Below are 21473 nucleotides of genomic sequence, written 5' to 3' on the forward strand. Positions count from 1 at the left end.
CGAAGCCTCTCTGTGCCAGGCTCCGTTCCCTGCGAGCGGCGCGACGCACGGGGGCGGAGCCTGGCGGCAAATTAAAAAAAAAGTAAAAATCATAACACATACAGTACTGTAATCTTACAGATTACAGTACTGTATGAAATGATTTCACATCCCTTTTGTCCCCAGTGCTTTGTCCTATGCCCTGCATGTAGTTTTACATGATATACACTGTTCTTTCTACCTGGAAACTGGAGATTGTCCATAGCAACCAAAAAGTGTCCCTTTACGTCAAAAGTGGCTTTAGACCAGCTAGAAAACAGCGATAGTAAATTAGAACACTTGCAGAATTGAGGGATAGTGAATTGTGGGGAAATTTATTTTATTACTATTTTTTTTTATTTTTTTTTATTATTTATTTTTATTTATTATATTATAATTTATGTTTTTGTGTTTCAAACTTTATCATACCCGGGATATCTACTAGACTCTGGTTTGGACAGATTTAAGTGTGTTATTGTTAAGATTTACAGACCTACAATATAAAACGCCAAATTTCCATGCAAAATAATTGTACCGCTTTCAGCACCTAAAATCCGAAATAATCATACCGCCAGGGAGGTTAAAATCACTGCTCCTGAAAAAACGGCCGTTTTTAAAACTTTTTTTTGCATTGATCCTTGTCCCCTGGGGCAGGACCCAGGTCCCCAAACACTTTTTATGACAATACCATGCATATAAGCCTTTAAAATTAGCACTTTTGATTTCTCCCATAGACTTTTAAAGGGTGTTCCGCGGCTTTCGAATTTGCTGCGAACACCCCAAATTGTTCGCTGTTCGGCGAACTGGCGAACAGCCGATGCTCGAGTCGAACATGAGTTCGACTCAAACTCGAAGCTCATCCCTATTCTTTAGTGTTGTCATATGAAAAGCTATAATAAAATATTTACAAAAATGTGAGGAGTGCACTCACTTTTGTGAGATACTGTATGTCCAGGGAGCTGCTGTGCTGACAGGAATAACCAATAACAAAAAGGTTTAGTATGTTAGGGGTTGGGGTGGGGCCCTGAGGAGTGTACACTAAGTCCAGATTCATATCTCCATTACTGTACAAACACTCATTGGTTCACTGGAGTGACATTCATTTTGACCTGGGTGCTGTACATTGCATTCCCGAAAAAGATATGTTTTTTCCATGATGGTTTGCATTGGCAGCACATTCAAAAGGGCTGTCTTAATTTTAACGTGTGCACTACTTGCAGCGTAAAGTGCCAAAGAAAACTTGATGTGAAGTGACTTATTTTCTTGTTATGCCACACAAGAGAATGCCATTTCAAGTGCTTGTTATCTCCAGTGAGTTGTACTAAAGACAAAACAATGTTATTTTTCTCATGTAAACTACTAATCCCATCATGCCCATATGTTGTAGATAAAGAGAACATGTTAGTCCTCCAACTTGGGTGACAACCATTGCTCCAGCGATATATCTGGTGGAGGAGTGAGCGTAGACACCCAGGGACAGGAAGTGTATAATTCTAAAGATTAGCAGTGGCCAAAGCTGTTTCTAATGTAAATGTAAGTCTCCTAGTGGGGACACAGACAGCCATAAAAAACAAACATAGGTTATTATTTTCTCCACTGTTTCCAAAACACAAATTATAATTTGCTTTAAAGTGGTATAACCCCCAAAATAAAAATGTAATATATTTAAGTTTACTAATCCTTAGTTGCGGTGGCTGCATTTGTTTTCTTTGTTTCCTGCATTTTACCACTAATACACTTAGGGGCTGATTTACTAAAGGCAAGTATACTGTATACTTTGCAAAGTGCATTTGCACTCTGAAAGTGCAGCTGCTCCAGAGCTTAGTAAATGAGCAGAAGCCAATCCATCATCCAATCATGTGCAAGCAAAAATGCTGTTTTTTTTTATTTTCCTTAAACGCAATTGGGTACTCTTTGCAAAGTGAAGCTTTGCCTCATTTACTAAGCTCTGGAGCAACTGCACTTTGCAAAGTGCACAGTCTATTTGCCTTTAGTAAATTAACCCCATAATGTCTAATGCCGCGTACACACGTCAGGACTTTCAGTGAGAGTAGACTCTGATGGTCTTTCCGACAGAGTTCCGACAGAGTTCCACTGAAACGGACTTGCCTACACACGATCACACCAAAGTCCATTAGTTTAGAACGCAATGGCATATGACGGGACTAGAAAAAGGAAGTTCAATAGCCAGCAGCCAATAGCTGCCCTTGTGTCGTTTTTGGTCCGTCGGAATAGCATACCGACGAACGGTTTTCTCGATAGGAACTGAGTCCGTCGGAAAGATTTGAAACATGTTCTATTTCTAGGTCCGTCAGAATTTGAGAAAGAAAAAGTCAGATGAAGCCGTCCGACCATAGCTGCCGGAAAGTCCGGTCGTGTGTACGTGGCATGAAGTAGTAAAGCAGACACCTTTGGACAGCAGCATTGTCATTCTGGGGGGAGGGTAGTGTTAGACTAGGAAATTTAGATGGGTTTGACGAACAAATTGAATCTGAACTTCAGCTAACACTTTATAAATAGTTTTGGGATAACGTTTTTACATGAATTAATAAAAGCTGACCCCTGTCAGTGGTAAATGGTTTGTCTCAATCCTCTAACTGTTACTCTGTAAAAGTAAGTTGAAAAATAATAGACTTACTGGCCGGATCACAAGGTAAAAATAAAGGGTAAAAAAGCCAAAAAAAACCCGAAAGAAAACAAATGCACCACATCTCATCACATGTGTAGGCTCCATCACACATTTTCCATCGGATTTTCCGACACACAAAGTTTGAGAGCAGGCTATAAAATTTTCCAACAACAAAATCCATTGTCGGAATTTCCGACTGTGTGTACAAAAATCCGACGCACAAAGTGCCACGCATGCTCAGAATAAATAAATAGATGAAAGCTATTGGCTACTGCCCCGATGTACGTGTTTTACGTCACCGCGTTCAGAATGATCGGATTTTCCGACAACTTTGTGTGACCATGTGTATGCAAGACAAGTTTGAGCCAACATCCGTCGGAAAAAATCCTAGGATTTTGTTGTCGGAATGTCCGATCAATGTCCGACCATGTATACGGGGCATAAGAGTTGGTGAGCTGCAATTTATTACATTTTTTGTTTTTGGTTTAATTCCACTTTAAAATAAAGTATCTGTTGAGGAATCCTAGCCAATAGCTCATATGAGGAGTTTTACTGACTTAAAAAGAAACATATGCACTAAATGAGAATAAGAATATTGGTCAGTCGTTTTAAGAATATCTTCAATTGTTTCGCTAATTTTATTTTAAAATGCTAGCAACACAATAAAATAATTTACTGTAAACACTTTGCAACTGTTTTGTGGTGCCAGATGGAGTTTCCCGTCTCAGAATATTCACCAAAGCATCCCACTTGACTTGTACCATCTGGATAGGACAAGAAATGTTGTAAGCGAGTGAATACTGTAATGATCATGAAAGATGTTTACAATCTGTCATCATCTTAAAACAGGCTAAATACACTTTCTGTTTGACAAAGGGAAAGTAGAGCATGAGAGCACTTCCAAAAAAAAAGTTCAGCCTTCATAAATATTTAAATAAATGATGTTTAAAACATAGCATATTCTCTTTCAAATCAAGCACTGGAACATTATGGTGGCTGATTCAATGATCAGTATAAAAGGTTGCAGTTTTAATTAAATGAAACAAAAACCAGACTACTAATAAACTAATGGAAGGTGCACTCGAAGAAGACAAAGGGAGAACTTTAAGATGTCCGTTGAGATAAGGTAGACACCTGAATGAATGTTGAACATATCCTAGAATTATGGCTATAACTGTGACCTTGTGAGTCTCTGCAATAGATTTATTTGATTAAATTTAAAGCGGACTGAATGTCAGATATTTTTGCCATGTTAAGTGAATGTAAGCTTTAAATTGTGTAGGAGTTGGAGCTTGTTCACACTATAGTCATTGAGCTGCACTGATCTGTGTAGCACAATGCAGGCTCCATGCAAGGGCACGTGGAAAACAATTATTTCCTATGTACCCTATTCACACTATACAGGCAAGTTGCATAAAAATGCAGCATGCATGCAATTTGTGCAACACACCTCACTGCATGTGACTGAACCACAGCATGCCAAAATGCATGGCAGTGCATGGAATTGAATGAAATCTTATTTTATGAGTTAAAAAAAAGGCCTGAAACTAGGGGGGGCCAGGGTTGGGGTGCCTGCCCCGGGTGACACATCTAGGGGGGTGCCGCCAGGGGTGCGGCTCCCACCCACACTGGGATCCACTGCTCTAAGGGTGACACTGCAGCCCGATCAAGTGTAATGGACAGGCAGGTCTCCCTCCTATTCCTGCCCAGTGCCTAAACAGCCTATGTCTTTTATGTGTGAGGCATCCCAGAGAAGGGGAGGCTTTAAAGAAGGCCCTGGACTGGGGGGGTGCAGAGGAGGCCCTGGACTGGGGGGCAGAGGAGGCCTTGGGCTGGGGGGGTGAGTTGAAGGCCCTGGGCTAATGAGGGGTACAGAGGAGGCCCCGGACTTGGGGGGTTAGAGGAGTCCCCTGGTCTGGAGGGTGCAGTGGAGACCCTGGGCTGATGGGGGTGCAGAAGAGGCCCTGGGCTAGGGAGTGTGGAGGAGGCCCTGGCTTGGGGGGTGCAGAGGAAGCCCTGACCTGGAAGAGGTGCAGAGGAGACCCTGGACATGGGGGATGCAGGGAAAGTCCTGATGGGCTGGGAGTGCAGAGGAGGCCCTGACCTGGGGGGGGCGCAGAGGAGACCCTGGACTTGGGGGATGCAGAAGAGGTTCTGGGCTGGTGTGATGCAGAGGAGGCCCAGAACAGGGGGGTACAGAGGTGTTCCTGGATTGGGAGGGTGCAAAGGAGGTGCTGGAGTAGTGGAGGGGGGTGCAGAAGAGGTGCTGGTGTGGGGGGGGGTGCAGAGGAGGCCCTGGACTAGGAGGGGAGTACACAGGAGGCCCTTGACTGGGGGTGCAGAGGAGGTCCTGGACTGGGGGATACAGAGAAGGCCCTGAACTAGGAGGGGAATACATGGGAGGCCCTGGGCTGAGGTGGTGCAGAGGAAGCCCTGGACTAGGGGGTACAGAGGTGTCCCTGGACTGGGGGGTGCAAAGGAGGTGCTGGAGTAGTGGAGGGGGGTGCAGAAGAGGTGCTGAAGTGGGGGGTACAGAGGAGGCCCTGGACTAAGAGGGAAGTACACAGTGCCCCTTGATTGGGGGACGTAGAGAAGGCCCTGGACTTGAAAAGTGGGGTTGATAAAGGACCTGAATTCGGAGAGCAGGGAGCATCCAGAGGAGGCTCTTATTTTGTGGTGGGCTGTAAAAGAGGCATTGGACTAGCAAAGGAGTGCAGAGGAGGCCCTGGATTGGGGGGGGTGGGTGCAGAGGAGGATATTGACTAGGAAATGGTGGTTGGTGTGACAAAGGCCCCTGGATAGGTGGGGGCAAGGGAGATACTGGACTAGGTGAGGGGGTGCCTGGAGGTCCCAGATTAGGAAAGGGGGTCTTGAGGCCCTAGACTATGAGAATGGGATCGTGGAGGCCCTCTGGAGTAGGAAAGAGGGTGCATGAAGGACCAAACAGCTTCCGGGAGAGAGAGCCTGGATTTAAAGCCTGGGCTGAGGAAGAGCCTGCCTGGGCCCTGGAGGGTCACAACATAAATGGGGACATTTATCAATTGTCGCAAGTAATGCCAAACAGCAGCAGAGAGACAGTGTGATAGATTTATTAAAGGAGAAATACAGCCAAATCTTGTATGGTTGTACTTCTCCTGTTGATCACATCAGTGCAGATTGTTTTGCACTCCTGTGACTAGGGATGAGCCGAACGCCCCCCCCCCCCCCAGTTTGGTTCGAACCAGAATTTGCAAACAGGCAAAAAATTTGTGCGAACAGCATTAAAGTCTATGGGACTGTCAGGAAAGGTTTTACCTGCTGGTAGCACTGTCAGATCTATGGGCCGCAGTACTGGTGTCCACCAATGGTTGTCTCCCGGCAGTCTGGAGCTGACATCATCTCCTGCAATCAGGCGTCACCTGAGTCTGATTGCAGGAGATGTGTATATATACACGGTAGATGCTGCACACATTGGCCTTGGTATTTTTTCTTGAGCCCTGACCTATGTTCGCTAGCCTGTGATCCTGTATGATCCTGTATCCTGTATCCTGATCCTGACCCTGTTATCCTGCTATCCTGTTATCCTGTGACCCTGTATCCGTTCTTGTACCCCTGCCCTGCAGCCTGATCCCTTCCACTTGTTCCCCCTGTCTCCTGTTACCCTCTCTTGTTCCCAGCCCAATCTGCTTGATCTCCCGTGTATGACCCTGGTTTGTTTACGATTATGATTACCTCTTACTCCTGTACATACTTTTGGCTTAGGCAGTTATTTGTTGTGTGTCACTGGGGTTGGTTGATGGTTAATCACTGTTTGTCATAGTGGAGGTGCATTTACTTTTGTCTATTTACTTTCCTTATAATAAATTATAATATTTTCATCATATCATTTAGCCATCTAGATGAGGCAAAATCCCCTTTCATATCCCATTGAATCAGAGTTTTTCTGTTTTTTTTTCTCGGTCCGTCAGTGCTGTGATCGAAGATGAATTTACAATGCGGGCCATTTTTTTTAATTAAAGGACTTGTCCCAAACTGTCTCCAGTCATTTTTAATTTTTTGACACTTTTTTTGGTGAATGAGTAGGGGTACAATGTACCCGATACCCATTCACATTGGGTTGTGGGATCTGGGGGTTCCCTTATTAAAGGGGGCTTCCATATTCCGATAAGCCCCCCGCTCGCCTACTCCCTCAGCCATCAGGCAAGGGTTGTGGGGAAGAGGCCCTTGTCCCCATCAACATGGGGACAAGGTGTTTTGGGTGACCCCAAAACACCCTCCCCATGTTGAGGGCATGTGGCCTGGTACAGTTCAGGAGGGGGGGCGCTCTCTCGTTCCTCCCTCTTTTCCTGCGGCCTGCCAGGTTGAGTGCTCAGATGAGGGTCTGGTATGGATTTTGGGGGGACCCCCACGCCATTTTTTTTTTCATTTTGGCATGGGGTTCCCCTTAAAATCCTGGCTCTCACAGTAGAGCACACTGTGATTGGCCAAAGCATGCAGGTCAGGTGCACGCTTTGGCCAATCGGCAATCTCACAGTGCATTGGCGGTCTCGCCGTTCATTATGGGGCGTTCCACGGGCACTCAAATTTCCCGTGAACGCCCTATAATGTTCTAAATTCGGCAAACGGGTGAACACCCAATGTACTGGTTGAACCTACATTCGACTCGAATATTGGGCTCATCCCTGTGACCCATTTTCAGCTGACAGCGGGCTTCAGCCTGCTCTGGGCTGATGTCACAGAATCAGTCCAGGCTGGGGAAAGATCTCAACCATATGGTTGGGATCTGCTCACATGCCTGGACCAGCACCCAGCTCAGCCTCTCAGCGAGCTGCTGAGAGTCTGATCCGGCCACTGCCGCCCCCTCCACATCCCAGTGTTTCAGTGAGCACTGGGGGGGGCAGAGCAGAGCCAGTGACTAACAGCCACCAGCTCTCTGCTTAGGGAGCACTGAGAACTGAGTGATCGGCTGTTTGATTACTCGGTTCTCAGCCTTAGAGTCGGTGGGGGACAGATGCAGCATCTACCTATGTAAGTATGATTCATAAATAAAATTCCCATACTTCTCTTTTAATTACCCAATATCTTCTCTTTCCTGCTATTTGGCCCACATGACAATTAGGCCTCATTTACATGGAGCATATGCGTCCATGCCCAGTGTGATGGTCGTGTACCGTGTGGGGATGCATGGTGTTCTATTCATCCCTGTGCAGGCAGGCCAGTCAAAGTCAATTGGGACGCAGCAGCTTCATGGACAGTCGAATGTCAAAATTTGATATGCAGACAGGAAGGGATGCAATGCATGTATCCAAATCTACAGTGTCTGCATTTGGATTTGTGCACCTACTTCTATAGGTGAAGCTCTCTGGTGGATGCAGATGCAACAAAAAGTGGCTCAGCATACAGGACCTGTCTGCTTAGCCTTTAGGGGAATGTATCAAAACTAGAGCAGACAGAATTTGGAACAGTTGTGCATGGCAACCAATCAGCTCATAGCTTTCATTTTTAAAGCTGAACAAGCTGAATATAGAAGCTGATTGGTTGCCATGCACAGCTGGTCCAAATTCGACTGCACCAGTTTTGATAAATTCCCCCCACTGTGTTTTACATTTCTTAATCTTGACTATTGTATTCTAAGTACAGCACATGGTTTGTTAAAGTGGTTGTAAAGGCACAACATTCTATGCATGAAGGTAAAAAACCTTCTGTGTGCAGCAGCCCCCCCCCCGCCCCACCTAATTCTTACCTGAGCCCCCTCTCTATTCAGCGATGTCCACGAGAGCCTTGGTTGTCTGGGTACTCGCACTCCTGATTGGCTGTTGGCAGCAGCAGGAGCTATTGGCTCACACTGCTGTCAATCACAGCCAGTGAGCCAATCAGAAGATGGAGGGAGCGAAGTCGAGCCATTGCTCCGCGTGTGAATGGACACAAGCTGCTTGCTGTGGGGGCACCCAGAAAGAGGGAAGGGCCAGGGGTGCTGGCGAGGGACCCGAGAAGAAGAGGATCCAAGCTGCTCTATGCAAAACCATTACACAGAGCAGGTAAGTATAACATGTTTATTATTTAGAAAAAGAAAACAAAAAACAAGACTTTAATGTCACTTTATGGTTACCTGTGTGTAGTAAAGGATATGCAACAGAACAGTTTTATTTTATTAAAATTAGTATACTGAGGTTTGTACTGTCTGATGCATACTCGCTTGTGGCACAGTCATTAAAGCACATGGCCCTTTAAGCCCTCCCCACTCTTGATGCAATCTGACCACACCCACAGTTTTGGGGTGACGCTGCTATATTGCCACATACTATTTTTCTTGTGAAAAAAAATGTCCAGCCCCGGGTGCCAGATGTGCTAGCTACGCCACTGAAAAAAACAATGCAATGTGTTGTAACAACACATCTCACTTCTCTTCACAATGCACACCAAACACATACATTATGCAAAACATAACCTCTGATATATTTGCTCATACTCTTTTAGTTATCCATCCGGGGCGACTGATGGTAGCAATAATATCTTTGTTCCTGTATTATCCTCCTCCAGTTATTATTATTATAAGTTTTCAGGTGTCCATTAGAACATATGCTTTCTCCATTAGGACATATGCTGGCTCCAAGAATTCAACAAGAATTTGATTTTCTTCTGTGACTATGATAGCTGTTTGACTATAATGTCATATGCCTTTGTACAATCATTGTTCTTTCTATGTGTTATTCTCTGTCAAGAAAATCCATAAAAAATATTTCACAAAAAAAAGCATGTGTCGACTGATGTGAATAAGCACTAATGCATACAGGTATTTATTACCTTTCACTTTCTATACATTTTTAATGAATCATTATGGCTTATAGGTCATAACATGAAGAAACGTATACAATGTGCTAGTAGGGTTCTAGCTGACGATAATATAAGAAGCATGACAAAAAGTCTACAAATCTACAGAAAAGAAGGTCAGTATTTATTACCTTTCACAGAGCACAAAGTACTCACCAAGACTATACATTTAACTTTCTTTTGGAAGCCGTTGCAATCTTAGTTCTGGCATGATTTAAGGTCAGTGTCTACTTTCTGGACTGAGAGGCTAGCTCAAACGTGCCAAAGTGCCTACACAGTAGTTTTTCTATTCTTGGCTATGAGTTACACAGCTCAGTCCCATGATGCAGCCTTTCTACAATGCACATTTACAGGGTAAGAGAAGACCAACACAAATTCCCAACTAACTTACCAGCCAGCCTGAATCAAAACAAATTGTCCTGTCTAACATGTTAAAAACAAGGGGTTTCGTTTGCACACATTTGCATAAGCTGCAGCGGCCGCGTCATGACACCTCAGTGTACTGCAGTCCTAACTATAATTATGAGAGTCTCCCAAGTTGCAGCACATATATAATGATGGATAGATTAAGGCAGGTATGCTTGGAAGGAGCCTACTCCTCCCTAGAGGTACAAGGATGCACTGGACACCCAGCAAAAGCACAATGACAGCTGAAGGTATTCAGTGCGTTCCCGCACCAACTTACTGAGAGAAGTCTAAGGAATATTTTCTCTTGACTTCAGGACACCACTGATCATATTTTTACAGACTGTACCTCCCAATCCAAGGCACAATCACATGACTAGATATCAATTACTGTTTTTAACCCTAAAGGCATTCTGTTGCTCTTTATTAATGTGGTATGAAACACAAAAACTAAAAATGATTTGCAGCTTACCAATCATTAGATGTGGTGGCTGCATTAGTTTTCTTTTTAGGCTTTTTAAACTCTGTTTTCACCTGGTGGTCTGGCCAGTAGCATACCTCCTATATTAAAGTGCCTATACTCTGGAAGAAGGAGCAACAGAGATACTTTTGGGCAGCAGCATTTTCAGTCTGGGGGGAGGGTAGATTTACAGTAGTTTTACTAGATTTAGATATAGATATACTAAGATTTAGATATACTAAACGAATTGAAGCAAAGCTCCAGCTAACACTTCATAAGCAGCTACAGCAACATTTTTTTCTTTTAGGGAAACAGTTTTACATACATGAATAAAAGTAGATCATTGTTAACTCCCCTGTCAGTGTTAAATGGCTTGTCTTTCACTATCTGGGATGGACTAAATAGGAAATTCTCCCTGGCTCAACTGCCAATATCCAATGGCCCAATATCTCCATTAGGAGGATACCCTTGGTTTACCCCTGGGGAGGACTTGGCCTTTTTTAGATCCTGGGGTGGAGCTCAAGAAACGAGTTGCTTTCATTTTATGATGGGTATTAACCTAAAGTCCCTGACAGAATTCCCTAGGACACCTGGAAACATACCCAATTAACCACCTCAATACAGCGCACTTAAACCCCCTTCCTGCCCAGACAAATTTTCAGTTTCGGTGCCCTCACACTTTGAATGACCATTACTCAGTCATGCAACACTGTACCCAAATGAAATTTGTGTCCTTTTTTTCACACAAATAGAGCTTTCTTTTGGTGGTATTTATTTCAATATTGTTTATTATTTTTGAAGCAGAGTTCACAAAATATATCACAATCAATGTTATAACTGCAGAGTACAGTAGTACAATAGGATTATGCAACAAAGTCGTTTAACAGTGTTAAGGCATGGAAAGTATAAGGAAAGGTTAATAAGAGAACATTAGCTGGGTACATCTCATAAAAGGGGGAAGAGAGGTATAGTAGGAGACATTAAGGAGGACGGTAAGGCTAGGAGGGTGACGTCCTAGGGAAACCAGAAGGAGAGTCATGTCACCTTTACATGTGCACCGTACATAATGGATGTTGAAGCCATACTGACCACTGTGTGCAGAAGAGTTGACTGTTGCCGTTTTTAATGGAGAACAGGAGTTCGAATTGGCTCTGAGTGTTGAGATTTATTAAGAAAGAGGAGAATTCTGGGGGGTCTTGTTGTTTCCAGCATGAAGCTATTGATTTCTTAGCGGCCGTTAGATAATGGAGCACTAAGGGGAGATAGTTCTTAGGCCAACGGTCACAGTTCAGTAATAGGAGAGCCATGGCTGGGTCCGGAAGGCAGTTATTGCCAGTGATGGAGAAGATGAAGTGGAATACCTTCCTCCAAAAGGGAAGAATCTTGGGGCAATGCCACCAGATGTGAATTAGGGATCCTGATTCTTCACAATTCCTCCAACATCGTGGGGAGGTATTTTTGGAGAATTTGGAAAGCTGAATTGGAGTGTAGTACCAGCGGTGTATTAGTTTTAAGTGTGATTCCCAATGCGTTGTACAATATGAGAATTTTAGTATATTGTTAGTTGCTGCGTTCCATTGCACTTGATTAAAAATGCAGTTGAGGTCGTTTTCCCACTTCTTCATGGACAGAGTTTTTTCCTGTGGTGGAGAGAGTAAAAAGAGTCGGTAGAAGTATGAGATGCCCTTCTTCGTAGGTGCTGGAGATGTGCAGAAAGCAAGAGCTTCTTGTGGAACCCTTACCTCCGTTTTAAGTATGTACCCTTTTATGTTCCGAATACGCAGATATTTGTAAAAGTCGCTGTGCGGTAAACCAAAGCGTTTCTGCAAATCTTCAAAGGTTAGGAGATTGGTTTTGTCAAGTAGATGTCCAATATTAACAGCTCCTGCCTCTGACCAGCTGTCAAGTGTTAGGTCTTCAGTGAAGTATTCCAAGGTACCTAAAGGTATGGAGTGTAAGTCTATAAGGATTTTATTGTGTATACGCTTTCTTTTGGTGGTATTTAATCACTAATGGGTTTTTTATTTTTTGTGCTATAAATAAAAAAAGACCGTAAATTTTGTGAAAAATTGCCTTTTTCTTTGTTTTTGTCATTAAAATTTAGCAAATTAGTAATTTTTCTTCATAAATTTTGGCCAAAATGTATACTGCTATATATCTTTGGTAAAAATAACCCAAATTAGTGTATATTATTTGGTCTTTGTGAAAGTTATAGAGTCTACAAACTATGGTGCCAATCACTGAAAATTGAAAACATCTGATCAGGCCTTCAGTACATCAGGTGAATCTCTTTTCTTGAGGTACTAACAAGTCAGAAAAGTACAAATACCCCCCAAATGACCCCTTTTTAGAAAGTAGACATTCCAAGGTATTAAGTAAGTAGCATGGTGAGTTTTTTTAAGTTGTAATTTTTTCCCACAATTCTTCGCAAATGGAAGATTTGTTTTTTTTTGTTTGTTTTTTTTATAAAAATTGTCATATTAACTGGTTATTTCTCTCACAGAGCATATGCATACAACAAATTACACCCCAAAATACATTCTGCTACTCTTACCGAGTATGGGGATACCACATGTGTGGGACTTTTACACAGCCTGGCCACATACAAAGGCCCAACATTGAAGTAGCACCATCAGGCGATCTACGAGCATAAATTGCACATCTCATGTCTCAACCACCTATTACACTTTTGAAGGCCCTGGAGCACCAGGACAAAGGAATTGCCCACAAAATGACCCCATTTTGGAAAGCAAACACCCCAATGTATAATCTATGAGGCATAATGAGTCTTTTGAGCGGTTATTTTCTTCCGGAGGTTTTTGGAAAATGTGGAAAAAAAATGAAAACGCATTTTTTTTACACAAAGTTGCCCATTTATAAGATATTTCCAACACATAGCAAATACATAGCAAAAATGACACCCCAAAATACATTCTGCTACTCCTCCTGAGTATGGCGATACCACATGTGTGGGACGTTTACACAGCCTGGCCACATACAAAGGCCCAACATTGAAGTCGCACCATCAGGCGATCTACGAGCATAAATTGCACATCTCATTTCTCAACCACCTATTACACTTTTGAAGGCCCTGGAGCACCAGGACAATGGAATTGCCCACAAAATGACCCCATTTTGGAAAGCAAACACCCCAACGTATAATCTATGAGGCATAATGAGTCTTTTGAACGGTTATTTTTTTTCCAGAAGTTTTTGGAAAATGTGGAAAAAAAATAAAAACGCATTTTTTTCACACAAAGTTGTCCATTTATAAGATATCTCCAACACATAGCAAAAATGACACCCCAAAATACATTCTGCTACTCCTCCTGAGTATGGGGATACCACATGTGTGAGACTTTTACACAGCTTGGCCACATACAGAGGCCCAACATCCAAGTAGCACCCTCAGGCGTTCTAGGAGCATACATTACATAGATAATTTTCTGGCAACCTATCATTTTTGAAGGCCCTTCATATTTCTAACACATAGCATGTACATACCAAGAATTACAATCCAAAATAAATTCTATTGCGGAAAGGATAAAAAAAAAAGTATTACCTGTGCTTTTAGTAGTGTCCACAGAAGAGAGCACTAGTCCAGGCAGCAGTCAGGGATGTGCTTAGCGACAGCAATATTAACTATCCAGGCAGCAGGCAGGAATATTGTCTATAGTCGGCACAGCACAGTCCATAGGAGTTGTCCAGGCAGAGACAGCCAGCACAGCCATAATATTGGTCCTGGTACACTGTTACCTGAAGACACTCATTATTGTACCGCTCTCCAGCCCTTCATAAACATACTGCCTCTTGCTACAGCAAATTATTTGCATAGTCCAGGTAGCAGGCAGAGGTGTGGTCCATTCATGCGGCAGGCAAAGGCATGATGGCAGTAAGTCAGCAGAAGGCTGAGGGCCGCAATCGGGTAAGACCTGTGCACAGGGGCACAGGGGTAGAGGCTTTGACCCACCCAAATCTCTATGAAGCCTCCGGACTCCAGACCCTAATCCGGAAATTACAAAACCGGGAGAAAACAAAAAAATTGTTATCTCCATCCGGAAAAACTATTCTGGAGCCCCTCACATATGTGAGACCCCTGTGTACTATAGTAGCAGGGCAACAAATCAGTCCAAGTGGTAGGCAAAAGCATAGTCCATAAATCAGGCCAGGGTCAGTTAACGTGCAAGCAGTCCAAGCGGTAGGCAGAAGCATAGTCACAAAACAGGCTAGGGTCAGTTCATGAGCAAGCAGTCTAAACGGTGGGCAGAGGCATAGTCAAAACAGGCCAGGGTCAGTTCATGTGGAAGCAGTCCAAACGGTAGGCAGAGGCATAGTCAAAAAGCAGGCTAGGGTCAGTTCACATTGAAGGCAGTGGCATGGTTATTTGGGGAAGCATGGAAAATGATCAGCGAAAATGGGGAAAATATGGGCTAATAACTTAGGGATGTATGATACAGTTCGAAGCATTCACCAATGCAAAGGCCAGGTTGGGAGGGACACTGGGGACAATGGAAGCTGGTATCTTTTCGAAAACCTCTTCTGCTGCACACGCGACATCTTTTTTGCCGTCTTCAGCCTGCTTCCGATGGTGGAATGTTGTACAGGAAGTGGCGTTCATGAAGTCGGCTAACAGCTTTAGAACGAAGTCCTTCTGGGAGGGGTCTTTGTTGATAGATGAGGGACGTGACTACTACTTCTATGAATTTTAGGAAGGGGGCGGGGCTTTCTGTGGATTTTGTGTAGATTATATAGGAATTGTAAATGGCCAAATGGATTAGATAAATTGCTACCTTCTTGTACCAGAATCGGGACCTCCTTATTGATAAATAGGGCTGAATCATTTGGTCATTGAAATCCACCCCCGGTTGAGAAACACTGCTAAAAAAAAAAAAAAAGGTTGAGAAACACTGCTCTGGGGAGAGGAGGCGGAGCCGACATGCATTGTTAGAGCTCCACACCGCTGAGGAGAGAAGAGAAGGACAAAGCGGAGCCTGCAGGCTCAAAAGGTATGCATTTGAACCTTTTTGCCCCAGGGAACAAACTGTGAAAGTTTGGGCAGGAAATATGGTACTGGGAGGAAACCGTGGCAGAAATAAAAATCACCTCACAAAGAGCTCACAGGCACTCACTGCAGCTGAAGCAGCTCCAGTCACCTCACAAGATACAGCATCAGGGCGCTCTCACAGACAGAAAATGTCACAGCAAGACTCTCCATTTGAGTCAGATACAGAACAAATCCTCTCACAAACTTCTCCACAAGCCTCCTCAGTATCCCCAGTAATATTATTACAATTTGAAAAGATGCTTCATAAGGCTTTAAAACAAACCTCAGACCAAATAACAAAAAGCCTAACCAAAGAAATAAGAGAGCTGGGAAACCGCACCGCAGCCCTAGAAATAAAAATGGATGAAATTGAAATTACAACCCAAGAAAATATAACAGAATTGGAACAATTAAAAGAAGAGAATTTAATACTTCAAACTAAGCTCGAAGATTATGAAAATAGAGCCAGACGTTCAAACTTGCGCATAAGGGGAATACCTGAAACTGTGACAGACCTGCAATCTACTATTACTGCTCTATTACAAGAACTAAAGCCAGATATCCCTATTGAACGTTTAGAACTGGACAGAGTACACAGAGCCCTCACAGCCAAAAAGAAAGATGGACCCCCACGTGATATAATCACAAAATTTCATTATTACAGAACGAAAGAACAAATACTAATTGCTGCAAGAGAAAAAAAGGAACTTAATTTTCAAGGACACAATTATCAAATTTTTGCTGACCTATCCCAACTTACTATTACTAAAAGACGATCCATGAAACCCCAACTAATGGAACTGCAACGCCACAACATTATGTATCAATGGGGCTTCCCCTTTTCAGTCAGATTTAACTACCAAGGTACAATTTACAGAAGCAGATCAGCAGATGAACCCTTTTAAAATTAAATCTGACAGAACCCACAAGCAGCAACACTCCCACACACAGAAGAATGGCATCATCTTCACCTTCAGGCAGCACCCAGAAAATTTCAGAACAAAATGGGAATCACCATTCTCACAAAAGAGGCCGTTATGCCACATCATCCATGGACCAAGAAGATTCAATGGACTGACATCCTAATTCCTGATATCTCTTCATTTATTATACTAAGAGATGGTTCTCTATAAAAAACCTATATTTATAACTGAATGTAACTTCATTCTGATAGTCACACACTGTGTGGGATCATGTTACATTCCAGTTATATTTCTTATTACTTCTGATTCATATAGCCTTAGAATATATAAGTGAAATAAGGAAATTCTTGTTCAGTTATATATTATCAGGTAATAACAATAGATTTATTACTTTTTAGGACAAATATGTTCAATAATCCAGAAGTAATGGAAGCTTTTTCTTTCTTTTCTTAAAACAAATATATTATTACCTAACTAGTTCCTAGAATTATGTTTTTGTTTATTCTAATCTGAAGCAATACAACCTCAATTTTATGAGTTAACATATCTAAACAGTTACATATGAATAAAATATGTAATTGTTTACTCTAAAAGGGTTAAAATCCCAAAATAATTCAAACTATCTTCATCAATACCAAAGTTATTAACAGTACCTTTCTAACTGAATTATTTAGCCTAGGGCAAGACTAACCATATACAACCACCCTGGAATAAATAATTTCAACAAAAACTATATTCTGCACTCCAATTAATGAAACATCATTTTGATGTCTTTTGACATAGCACTTCTCTCCTGTAAGCGGAAGATCCGTGTACCCCCATTAGCCCTCCTCATTCTCCCAACCATATTATGTGGGAGTGTGACGAAGGCACTTATTCCCCTGAGAGAGATATTTATTCTCTTTCACGGGTAAATTGTGATTACTTGCAAAAAATAATTTATACAATGTATCATCTAATCTCATATGTTTTTTGTTTACTCTTTACTCCAGAATTCACTGGTTTCTTTTCTATCTATTCATCTCTTCAGTCCACACAGGTTGATCTGCGCAGTCAGCTCTGCATAACAAAAAGTAAGTCAAAACTATTTGATCTATTGCCATGGCACCACTGAATATACTTTCCCTGAATGTTCAGGGAATAAATGTCCCTCAAAAAAGGACCAAAGCCTTCCGTACTTTCCATAACAAGAAAGCTCACATAGTATGCCTCCAAGAAACACACTTCACCAAAGATTCTACTCCAAAATATATTTCTCCTTTTTATCAACAAATTTACACGGCTTCTGCCTGTACCAAGCAAAGGGGAACTCTAATTGCATTTCACCGATCCACACCATTCACCTTATCATCAGAAATTAAAGACCCAGAAGGTAGATACCTGATACTCATGGGTTATATAATGGATACAGCAATCACGGTGATTTCCTACTACGCTCCCAACAAACAACCTACACCATTCCTCTCACATATATTACAAGTGATTAATACACACAAAATAGGAACAGTGATAATGTGTGGGGATTAGAACCAGGTCCTCCTCCCATTTCTAGATAAATCACCTTTTACACCATCCAAAATAACCTCTAGATTACCTTTTTCTCAACTTCTTTCCAAATACAATCTGGTAGATTCGTGGAGAGAAAGTAACCCAATGAAAAAGAAATTCACTTATTTCTCGCACCCTCATCAAACCTTCACCAGAATAGATCATATTTTTCTAACAATAGGAATGATACCAGAAATTATTGCATCAGATATAATTCCGATTCCGTGGTCTGACCATAATGCAGTATACACTACTATAGCCTCAGCCATACCAAAAGCACATGACCCAACGTGGTACTTACCGGACATAATGCTCAAACACCCACTACATCAGATGGCCATTGAACAAGCTTTAAAGGAATACATATCAATTAATAATACAACAGACATCTCCCCAATAACACTGTGGGAAGCTCATAAGCCTGTCTTGCGTGGTACAATACAAAGACAAATGGCACTATTTAAACGGGAACGCAAAAATCTAGCAAAAAAACTAGAACTCAATTTTAATGCAGCCTACATATCATTTCAAGATAATCCATCTCAGAGTACAAAATCTCATCTGGAAAAATCTAGATTGGAATACGATCTATTTCTCACTGAGTCAGTTGATAAATCCCTCAAACGCTCCAAACACAATTTCTACATGAATACAAACAAACCAGGTACATATTTGGCTCGGGCATTAAATTCAACTAACAAATCTTTCAAACCAATATGTTTGAAATTATCAAAAAATGTTTACACTTGTAATCCAGTTAAAATAGTCCATAAATTTCACTCACATCTCGCAACTTTATACAAGACAAACAATAAATTTAATCCTACAGAGGCTGAATCCTTCTTCTCAAAAATAACCTTACCTGAGTTATCTCAGAATCAAAAAAGCAGTTTGGATGAGCCTATAACTATAGATGAAGTTGCTAACGCCATAAAAGACCTAAAACTTAACAAAAGACCAGGCCCAGACGGCTACTCGGCTTTATACTATAAAACATTCTCAGAAATACTCTCTCCCATTCTCACTGAAACTTTTAACAAACTTCTAGATGGACATTCTTTTCGGCAAGAAACACTAATGGCAATTGTTTGTATGATCCCAAAACCCCTTTCTGATGATACTTCCTGTGTGAATTATCGGCCTATCTCTCTGTTAAACCTCGATATTAAATTATTAGCAAAAATAATAGCAAAACGCCTTAATAGCATTATAGGAAAATTAATACATAGAGATCAAGTAGGCTTCATGCCAAATAGACAGGCAGGCGATAATATACGCAGGGCAGTGTTATTGGCACATATTGCTAAAAAACGGAAAATCCCTTTATGTTTTCTATCTCTCGATATTAAGAGGGCATTTGACACAGTATCCTGGCAATATATGCAATATTCATTACAAAAATGGGGTTTTGGACCCCACTTTTTAACATGGATCAAAGCATTATATAATAAACCCAAAGCCTATATAAAATATGCTGGATACAAATCTGAAGCCTTTAATATCGAAAGAGGTACCCGACAGGGTTGCCCATTATCTCCCTTATTATTTGCCCTTATACTATAACTGGCATTGAAGTAGGAGGTATTACACACAAATTATGTATATTTGCAGACGATATATTACTTTTTCTATCATCACCACAGGTCTCTGGTCCTAACTTAATACCAGCTCTTGATGGATTTGCAGCTCTATCCGGCCTTATGATTAATCCTAAGAAATGCCTAATGCTTAATATTTCACTCACAAACATGGAATTGATCCCGGCTAGGGCTGCACTCCCATTCACATGGGCAGAAAAATCAATCCCATATCTTGGAATTCATTTAACAGCATCTCATTCTGACTTATTCTCAACCAATTATCCTCCTGTATTAAGACAGATCACAAATCTAATAAAACAATGGTCGCAACTTCCTTTATCCTGGATAGGGAAGATTAATGCAATCAAAATGACTATTCTACCCAAATTGCTTTATCTATTCAGTGTCCTCCCTATTCCAATTCCTTCCTATTTTTTGAGAATAGTACAAAAAAGAGCAACTTCGTTTATATGGGGCTCTTCTAAACCACGTATACCTATACACACACTACATCTTCCCAAAAATAAAGGAGGCCTGGGATACCCTAATTTTATTAACTACTACAGAGCAGCACATTTGGCCAGTCTGTCCAAATACCATGCAAAACAGGAAATCCCATTATGGGTATTTATAGAGGCTTCAGAAAATGACCCTCTATTAATATCAAATTTATTATGGCTTGATCCTAAAGACCGCTTTAAAATTCATAATCCCATAACTAAACACTTCTTATCTCTCTGGGATAAACTAAAAACCAAATATCAGTTACAATCTCCACACAATCCTCTCCTTTCTTTTATCAGAAATCTGGCCTTTTATCCGGCATGGATCTACCCAAATTCTTTTAAAGCTTGGACAACATCAGGCATTCAGACACTAAATGACTTCATAGCATCTAAATCATTCCTTTCATTCCCATCGCTTAGAGAAAAATATGATCTACCAAACTCTGAGATATTTAGATATCTCCAAATCAAAAATTTCTATACACCATTCCTAAAGGGGGATACACCATTATCCCAATTATCCATTTTTGAATCAATCTGTACAAAAGATCCATTTGCTAAAGGTACAATTTCATCACTTTATAATCAATTATATGGAGTAGCAAATCTTAATAGACCCTCTTACGTTCAGAGGTGGGAGGAGGACCTGGGACGAACTTTAGAAGACACGGACTGGTCTAACATATGGCTCACATCTAAGTCATCTTCACCCAACATCTTAGCACTGGAGACAAATTATAAAGTCCTAACTCGCTGGTACCTTGTACCCGCTAGAGTGGCAAAATATTCACCTAATACCTCAGCTCTTTGTTTTCGAGGATGCCCAGAAATAGGCACATATTTACACATATGGTGGACGTGCCCAGTAATCCAAACCTTCTGGAAGGAAGTCTTCATGATTGCATCTAAAATATTTAAAAAAATAATACAACCAGATCCATATTTAACTTTACTTAATCTAAAACCGGAATGGTTAACACTCTCTCAATTCAAACTTATGATCCAACTAATAACGGCTGCAAAACAAACAGTGGCCAAGGCATGGAAATCTCCTACATTGGTACTAGCAGAAACAATTCACAGAATGAATAATACAATGTCCCATGCTAAGATGGTAGCCATCGATCAAAATCAAATTCCAAAATTTGAAAAACTTTGGCATCCTTGGATAAAACAACAGTTCCTGTCAAACTTCAATGACTCTGTCCTGTTGCCATGGTAACAGATTAAATGACTTACAGAGACACCCATTCTAAGGCTTCAAAGAGAACTAAAAAGAATAATAAACTGACGAGCGGGACAACCTTGTGGACCATACCTCTACCTTTCAACCCTTTTTCTTCTTTTTCTTTCCTTTTCTCCACCTTACGATTAAAGCTCATTATCAGAATTTATTTGACCTATATACACTCTACTTGTAAACAATATGTATAGTAGGTATAAATCATTTAAATACCTACAAAAGTAACTAAGGAAATTATATATATCTTTAATTTAGGTTTACGTAAACCCAATGTTTAATATTTGAAATTTCATGATATTTACCTATA

This window comes from Aquarana catesbeiana, linkage group LG08 (genome assembly GCF_042186555.1).
Source record: "Aquarana catesbeiana isolate 2022-GZ linkage group LG08, ASM4218655v1, whole genome shotgun sequence".
In the NCBI taxonomy this organism is placed as follows: Eukaryota; Metazoa; Chordata; class Amphibia; order Anura; family Ranidae; genus Aquarana; species Aquarana catesbeiana.